The following is a 7,500-nucleotide window of genomic DNA, read 5'->3' as shown; positions in this document are numbered from 1 at the left end:
GCCTTTGACACCATCCCCCACTCTGGAATAATAGACTTACTAAGCTGGGCATTAATCCCTACGTCACTCAATGGGTTGCCAACTGGCTTACTGACAGAACTCACACTGTAAAAGTAGCCGACTCCAAATCCAGCTCCAGACAAGTGACAAGGGGAGTACCTCAGGGGTCAGTCCTGGGACCACTCTTGTTTGGCATCTACTTCTCTGAAGTACAGGCCAACACCAAGAGACTCTGGCTAACAATGTTCGCAGATGACTGCAAACTGGTAGCCATTATTGAATCCCTAAATGATGTGGATACTCTACAAAAGGGCCTTACAGAAACAGATGCTTGGTGCCAGAGCCATGGGCTCAAGCTCAATGCCAAGAAATGTATAGTTATCCCCTTTGGGAAAAAACATGTACCCGTAAATTACCACATACGTGGCAGGACACTAAACACCAAAAGTGTGATAAGAGACATAGGGACACAGGTGGACAGTTTTCTCACCTTCTATAACTACATCGCCACAACAGTCAGGAAATCCTTCTATGTGGCACACCTCATCACTAAGGGCTTTTCATCCAGAAAAAGGGAGGTCATTGTCCCATCCCTCATTAAACCCATTATAGAATACAACACCTCATTTGGTATGTACCTCTCAAGACATATGCAACAACTGGAAAGGACGCAGAAATACCTCACTAAAAGAATCACAGGCTTAAAGCAGATGCCCTACAGTGATCGCCTTAAAAAACTTCAGCTATACTCTGTTGCATATCGTCTACTCAGAGGCGATCTCTGCTTAACATACAAGTCCATGTCAAACCCAGAGCTGTTGGACATGCTACACTTAAAGAAATCCCAATCCCTCAGAGCCACACGCTCCAGGGATCTAAACCTTGTCATCACAATAAACAAAACATGCTGGAGGGATAGGTTCCTGACCCAGAGACTCCCCAGACTCTGGAATAGCCTGCCCATACATGTCAAGCACAGAGCCTCTTTGGCCCTCTTCAAAAGGAACCTTGACGATTGGATGGGAGAAAGGTAATTCACCCCGAGGATCACGTCAGTCTCCCTGCTAGACAGGGGTCCAGGGAAGTAAATAGTGTGGGAAGAAATAGCTAGGGAATTGTCATGGCTAGGCTTGTATAGGCCCTAGGCCGATAGCCTAGTATCAGCTTATGAATCTATGATACCATCATGTCAATCTATCTGTCTCTGTGTATGCCTGTCTGTTTATCTCTCTATACAAGAACCTAATTATCTATCTACCTTTCTATCTATCTACCTATCTATCTGTCTATCTATCTATCTATCTATCTATCTATCTATCTATCTATCTATCTATCTATCTACCTAGCTATCCTTTCAGTTTACCATGACAAAAACAGATGACAAATACAATAATACTGTAGACTGCATAGTTTTTGTACTTCATCTGATTGGTTTACCTTATTAAGCCATTATTGCCATGTCATTTTACCTTATGTTCTAGGATAAACACTAACTGTCCATTTCTAAATTATCCAAGATCTATTCACCATCTACCCATTTTATAAACTGCTTATGTTGGTGATGGTCAATATTATTAAAAGTACAGAAAGAAAGAGATGCAGAGGGTGAAAGATGCCCCAACATCATCTGATTTTAAATCCACCATTTATGTATTTACATTTATGTTCAGTGTTTATATGTATACTAACTAGGGACTCAGAACCTTGGGGGGTGAGGGGGATATGTGCCCCCTACTTTAATAAAACATGCAAATATATCCTGCCTGGCTCAAAAATATGAATTAGGGGATAATAATAACAATAATAATAATAAAAATGTACAGGTCCCACCTGCAGCTGCATCCTGTTGGCTGGCTGAGATACAGTGCTGGTGCTATTTGCTGCCAAGTAACAGATGCAGACACAGACGCCATGTCTAGTGGCTTGTGCTCAAGTGATATCTTGCTGCATTTAATATTTTCTCATGCTACCTTGTTCTTTTTAGCTAGGACCAGGACTGGTAAAGCAACCAGCTCTACTAAAATGTCTACTCATCCATCCTTCCATCCATCCATCCATCCATCCATCCATCCATCCATCCATCCATTCATCCATCCACATCACATTTTTGCACATGAGGTGGGGGTGAGACTTCAACAGTGGCAATCATCTAGACCCAAGGTTTACACCACCAAGTGGCTAGCCCTGCCGCAGTAGTTATTCCACTCCACACACTTACATGCACACTCACATCCATGGCCAGTTTAGGGTGCCCAGTCCACCCACTGCACTAGAATGCTGGAGGAAGCCAGAGCACCCAGAGGAAACCCACATGACTATCTCTGATTTTGAACAAGCTGAGATAAATTGTGGTAATCTGTAATGTTTCAGAAGGACTGTTATCAAATTAAACAAGTCATTCAAGTCTTAAATAAATTCATCAAGATACATATTTCTGTGGAGAGATATATACAAAGACTCAGATACAAAACAAATTGGTACCTGTATTAAGAAGAAACATTCAAAATTAAAAGAAAACTTATGTTAAACTTATATTTAACAAGACAATACAGTTTATACAACCTGTACATGAAAGCAAATTAAGACCAGAGCAAAAAAAAAAACATTTATAGCCCAACATTAAATATATGCTTTGCTGCATATTAAGAACAGTTTTGCAAAAATGCCAAATAAATATTAGTTTGCAGAGTTTGTGATGTTAATTATATGAATAGATATCACTGGAGAGACTTCTGTAGCTAATTTTCTCAGGGTTGTGTTATCATTCATTGTAAAATTAAAACCTTAGCTATGGTTAATTGCATCATGTCTGCATTACACAGATACATAACTTAAGCAGATGTATATTATGACTTTATATTGAGGATTATCATTGCATATCTATGAATTATGCTGAGATGTACTGATAGAGAGCTCTTAATTTATAGCATATTATTTGTTAGTTTGGCATGGTTTACTAACATCACTCTACAATAACTAATAATGACTAATGTAACTCTTAATTGGCTCTATGGCACAGGGGGTTAAAAGTTCTAACTGTGAACCAGACTACCCAGGTGTGGTCAGTGCCCCAGGCACAACAGAAGCCAACAGAAGATGATAGGAATGAATGGCTGGTAACAGCTTGCCCATCCTGTGCTGAGGAGGATAGTCAGCTTGTTTCAATGTCATCATGCTAGAGGAAGACGGGGTGCATGGCATGCAGCAAAGATTGGGGATATGTGCTTGGCATCAATCAGACCAGTAATGGTATCCTTTTAAGGTGCTTGCAGGAGACACGTCTGCTGGAGGGAAGATACTGCAGGCTCTGGTGGTGATGTGGGTATGCATAAAGCGTACAGGAGGTTGTCAGAACTATGGTCAGAAACAGATTCTACAAAGCCTCTGCTAACATGGCTATTACATCTGTTGTTTGCCACAATGCAGTTTAAGTACAACAATGAGCAAATACACCAAAGGAGTATGTTTACTTCACTCCTGTTGCCAGCTGATACTTCTCTCACCCTTTTCTGTAGTCATTCAAGTTCCTGGCAAATAGACTCAATGTGCAAATGGCACACAAAATATGCATTCCAGTGATAATATGCATCTCAGACTTAGAAACCGGCTAAAGGAACAGATTGGTCACACTGCATACTAGATTAGCATCACCACTGGCTCTACATAATCAGACATCAGCACTAGCTTAATATGTAACTTTGCACAAACGTTTTGTGCAGTCATTCCTATATAACTCATACTGACATAAAATACAGCTCATATGCTTCTGTTTTATGATAGTAGGTAACCTAGAAAATTGACTTTTTAGATTAGTAATTGCCTTTCCTGCCGTCTGTCCTTCTAATCTTGTAACAACTTCTGACACCTCATGTGTACTATTCCTCACCATTGCATAATCAGAAAGGTACAAACAAATGTTTTATAGGTTATCTGTGTGTGCTGTAACATGGCCTGCATTGTGCCTAAAATTATTTTTAATGATCATATGCACTGAATTACCAATATATAATAAACAAATAAAGCAACAGCTTAGAAAAAAAAGATGTTTGCCTTCATCTGTAAATTAGGATACACTGCAGGCAATTGCATGCAGGTATGAGATGCTGGAAATTGATAGATATAGTTTTGTTCTTGACTCAATAACATAAACTGCATAATTAAGAAGAATTCATGCACGACTGCTGTGTTTTTGTCAACTGATATTTTTGACTTATGACCACCCTTTAAGAAGTAAAATATGGATGTTAGTAATGTTTGGACAGAAAAGTGAGTTTACTTCTTAAATATAAAATCCCTTTTTGGTGTACAAAAGAATCATTTGTTCTCAGTCCAAAAATCATCTATGGTGACTCTAAAGCAGCATCTGTACTTAACAGTTTTGTATGAAAGTGTTAAAAACTACCTTTGTTAAAATTATTCCTATATGGGACTGTTGGTTTATAAATATGATAGTGAATAGTGCTTCACCCTAAATATCAAATCAGTTTGTTTTAGAACAGAGCATCAGAAATGGAAATAATTATACTGTTCAATCCTATAAATAAAAATGCTTTAATAAGGGAAAGCTGGCCCTAAAGATAAGTGAACTAGTTAGCTGTCTAGGGCATCATTTTACTCGGAGTACATTATTAGGGGGTTACTTATTTTTTAGCTGTTTTGTGTGGAATGCATGGCAGTACCTGACAGGTGTAGAGACGCAGTTCGAAGCAGCTACTTAGCCTACTAATCTCCCTGTCCCTCACTTTTACATTCTGGTAGTTATGGATGCAAACTGATCGCACCTCATGTAGCCTGCCTGTGATCAATATACAAGATGTGCGCTTCCTCCCTGCTCCTCTCTACTTACTTGCTCTACATTTACTTTTCATGGAGGTGTCAGTCATGCAAATTACCCTTTGTTGTGTTTAATGGCTGGCATTGGTGAGGCTGACATATGGTTTGACATATGGCATCTTCTGTTTTGTCTGTTTTCTTGTGAGTTAGGCATTAAAGCTGGGTGGTGTTATTACTTCTCACAGAGTCCTTAATTTCTATTTCAGCTTTTATGAGGGGTGCATAGGTGAGGGGAATCAGATAGTAAACCTGTTTTTTGCTGTTAAACTGCTGTGTGACCAGAGAGGGTAGATATCCAAGTGTTCCTCAGGCAACAAAAAGAGAAAGACACAGGCAGTGCCTTTTGTTGTGCTATCAGGCAAGTGTTAGCATTTCTATTTAATGGGCAGGATTACTATATAGTAATGCTGTGCTAAAATGTGTATACAGAGGTCTGGGATGCTTTATCATGAAAAGAATTACAAATTATTGTCAGGCTACCAGCTACAGTTTTATCTAATAATTTTACAAAGTCAGGAAATATAGCTGGAGAGGCAGATCTTATTCACTTTGCTAAGACAGTTTTCTAATTCTGCTTTTTAATGGACTTGATATAAATAGTAAGATTGCTTTCTACTCAGTCGTCTAGAATTCCTACTATAACATTCTTTGTAAACATTGCCTGTAGTGATAGTATTTGCTTTCCTCTTCTCATTATTCATTTTTTGTACTGACAGCTGTTATAATTGTAAACAATTACCTGGTCCAGGTTCTTATGTTACTGTTGCATGTTTCCCTCATGAACCAGCTTGTGGCGAAAAGGATGTTAGGACCTGCAACCTGCCAACTCACCTGGCTAACAAAGGGGTGAATAAATAAATAAAATAAAGGACACAGGTAACTTTGGAAATGTGAATCTGGAAGTTTGAGATGAAGGATTAGCTTTTTAAATGCTAGCACATTCCACATGCTTAGCAGATTACTGAGGTTTATAACTTCCTTCCTGGATAGTGGATACAAATTATCCTGTGTTAGCGTGTCATTCCCATAGATACCTAAGTTATATGAAGTAAGCAAAGCATCTATTTTTAAGTACTGAGAAGTGTGTGTGTGTGTGTGTGTGTGTGTGTGTGTGTGTGTGTGTGTGTGTGTGTGTGTGTGCGTGTGCGAGCACACGCGCACGCACGTACTTCAGCATAAACAACCAAACCCCATACTTCTTTGCCTAAAACATATTTGAACACACTTCTTTTGACATCTCCTACATTTATCAATATCCACGTTCAAGCATTCCTGCATGCACTTTCAGCATTCAACCAACTCTGCATTTTCAACCAATTGACTGAAACCCGATTGACATATACACACACACACACACACACACATATATATATATATATATATATATATATATATATATATATATATATGATATATGTGTATGTATTAATAAAATCGACCACCAGTGAAGAAAAAGCAAATAAAACCAAACACTGGAGCAACAGAGGAAGACACCAACCAGGAATTAGCATAAAAAAACTTTTGCTCGACGCTTTCGTCAGAATGACTTCTTCAGAAATGCAAATACAAGCATTTTTACACAAACTTATATACTTACAATTTCATGTCGTCCCACTAATTTAATCAAATGAAATTACTTAATTATCAATCAACTTTTCAAGTAAAATTCATGCAGTGCATACCAACAAAAAAACACAATAAAATATTAACATAATATACTAAATACATTTAAACGCAATTAATAAAATAAAATATGCATATATATTCTTATATTAATCAATATTTTATCTACTATCTGATAAAAAACATTTGATATTAATAAATTCATTAAGACTTGGGGAAAATGTTAGCACCCAGTCTAAGTTGCCATAGTGATTCTTTTCTCTCTACTCTGTTTTTTGTATTACCACCTCTTAAATCAATGTCAACCTCTTCCAAGACACTGAAAGTGAATTTTTTATAAGAACTACAAAATACAGAGTATTTAAACAAAGCATTCTTGTCATCTTTAGTTCTAATGGCATAATAGTGTTCTTTTATACGTGTATTAAGATTCCTGGTAGTCATACCTATATAAAATGCAGTACAGCCTGAACGTAAAGCAATATTAATGGAATTATAGTTGAATCTTCATTGGACACTAATAGTTCTATCTAAATGAGGTACATTTATAAATGATCTCTCATGAATATATCTACAGGCACTGCAACAGAAGCATTTAAACATTCCCTGGGTTTATTTGGTACAGGCATAGATTTCAAATTATCATTCTTTTCTAACAATTTCTTAATAGTGTTAGATTTTGCTGATCTGGTCTCATTTAGGTAGAACTATCAGTGTACAAGGAAGATTAAATTAGTGGGAGGAATATGAGATTGTAAGTATATAAGTTCATGTAAAAATGCTTGTATTTCTGAAGAAGTCATTCTGACGAAAGCGTTGAGTAAAAGTTTTTTTACGCTAATTCCTGGTTGGTGTCTTCCTCTGTTGCTCCAATATGTGTATGTATGTTGAAATATATGTACAAATATATATATATATATATATATATATATATATATATATATATATATATATATATATATATATATATATATATACATATACAGAGAGACAGAAAGAGAGAGAGAGAGAGAGAGAGAGAAACTACAATAGCCAATCAAACAG

The 7,500-nt window shown here is 37.1% G+C and overlaps 1 protein-coding gene across 1 annotated transcript in view; it reads right to left on the bottom strand.

The window, feature by feature from the left end:
- COLEC12 (collectin subfamily member 12) overlaps positions 1-7,500 on the bottom strand; it is an 846,619-nt gene that overhangs the window by 761,712 nt on the left and 77,407 nt on the right. The gene's annotated exons all lie outside the window — the stretch shown is intronic.

Source organism: Protopterus annectens, chromosome 3.part0 (assembly GCF_019279795.1).
Source record: "Protopterus annectens isolate FY-2018-M chromosome 3.part0, PAN1.0, whole genome shotgun sequence".
NCBI classification, from domain to species: domain Eukaryota; kingdom Metazoa; phylum Chordata; order Ceratodontiformes; family Protopteridae; genus Protopterus; species Protopterus annectens.
The sequence above is the reverse complement of the archived record's forward strand: the minus strand, read 5'-3'. Positions and strand labels throughout refer to the sequence as shown.